Raw genomic sequence first — 1,325 nt, 5'->3', positions numbered from 1 at the left:
CCACTTACTGAAGAGGCTGTCTTTTCTCCATTGTATGTTCTTGCCTCCTTTGTCATAAATTAGGTGACTGTATGCGCGTGGGTTAATCTCTGGGCTTATTCCTATCCATTTGGCCCCTCAGACCTGGTAGCTTTCTTTGATACTTCTGGGCCACTCTTGGCTTCTTAGGAGTTATTCTCCTCCGCTGAAGACATGCTTTCTTTTGTAGAGTATTGCTGTTTCCTTGGATCTTTTTTTTAGTCTTTTTTAGAAAAATTAATTACTTAATTATTTTTTGGCTGTGTTGGGTCTTTGTTGCTGCATGTGGGCTTTCTCTAGCTGTGGTGAGCGAGGGCTACCCTTCGTTGTGGTGCGCAGCCTTCTCATTGCAGTGGCTTCTCTTGTTGAGGAGCATAGGCTCTAGGCATGCAGGCTTCAGTAGTTGTGGCGCACGGGCTTCGTTGCTCCGTGGCATGTGGGATCTTCCCAGACCAGGGCTCAAACCCATGTCCCCTGCATTGGCAGGTGGGTTTTTAACCACTGAGCCACCAGGGAAGCCCCTACATGTCTTTTCATATCCTTTTTATTAGCACAGAATGGAGCAAAGACCAATCTTGAGTGGGGAAGGAAATACTGAGGGGAAAAATTCGTATTTCAAAAATATTACCCTGCGTCACACTTAAGTTGAGAGTGAAAGTGTGGGAAATGAGAGAGTAGGTTGTCTCTAAAGAGAAATTACCCCAAGAGGAAAAAGAAAGAATTGAGAGATGGGTTGGGGACACTAGTTTTTCAGAAAACCAGTGACCCTTCCCAGTCTTTAACTCCCACTTGACTTTGCTTGATGGGAATTTTCAGGAGAGATGTATGTTGCTGTTTTGCTATTGCCACTTTATATGTGAATATCAAATATGCCAAGTTTCTAGGACATTAATGGATTTTGTATTGTAATTCAATACATTTTTATTAAATGAATGAACAATAAACAGTCATGGACATACATGGATATATTAAAGCAGCTCAGGGCTACAAGGGCAGAAGCTTCACAAATGTTTCCATTTGAAAGATTGAGTTTAGAAATTAATTGGATTTTTTTCCCTCAAATGGCACTTAATAATCTTGGGGACCAATATTATACATTAGAGAACTTATTAACAGGTCTCAGCCAGGCACTTGGCTATTGAGTGTTGACACAGGAGAAAAAAAAAAACCCACACACAAAATAACAACCAATAAACTCTGCAGAACAGTGTTAAGGATACTGGACTTTAACTTTTTGATTGGAGGTATTACTACTGCAGTGGGCTGACCTGCCAGATGGATCATTAAGATCAAAGGCTATACGTTAT

This window comes from Monodon monoceros, unplaced genomic scaffold (genome assembly GCF_005190385.1).
Source record: "Monodon monoceros isolate NGI ecotype Baffin Bay Population unplaced genomic scaffold, NGI_Narwhal_1 Super_Scaffold_1, whole genome shotgun sequence".
NCBI classification, from domain to species: Eukaryota; Metazoa; Chordata; class Mammalia; order Artiodactyla; family Monodontidae; genus Monodon; species Monodon monoceros.
Note: the sequence above shows the minus strand (reverse complement) of the source record.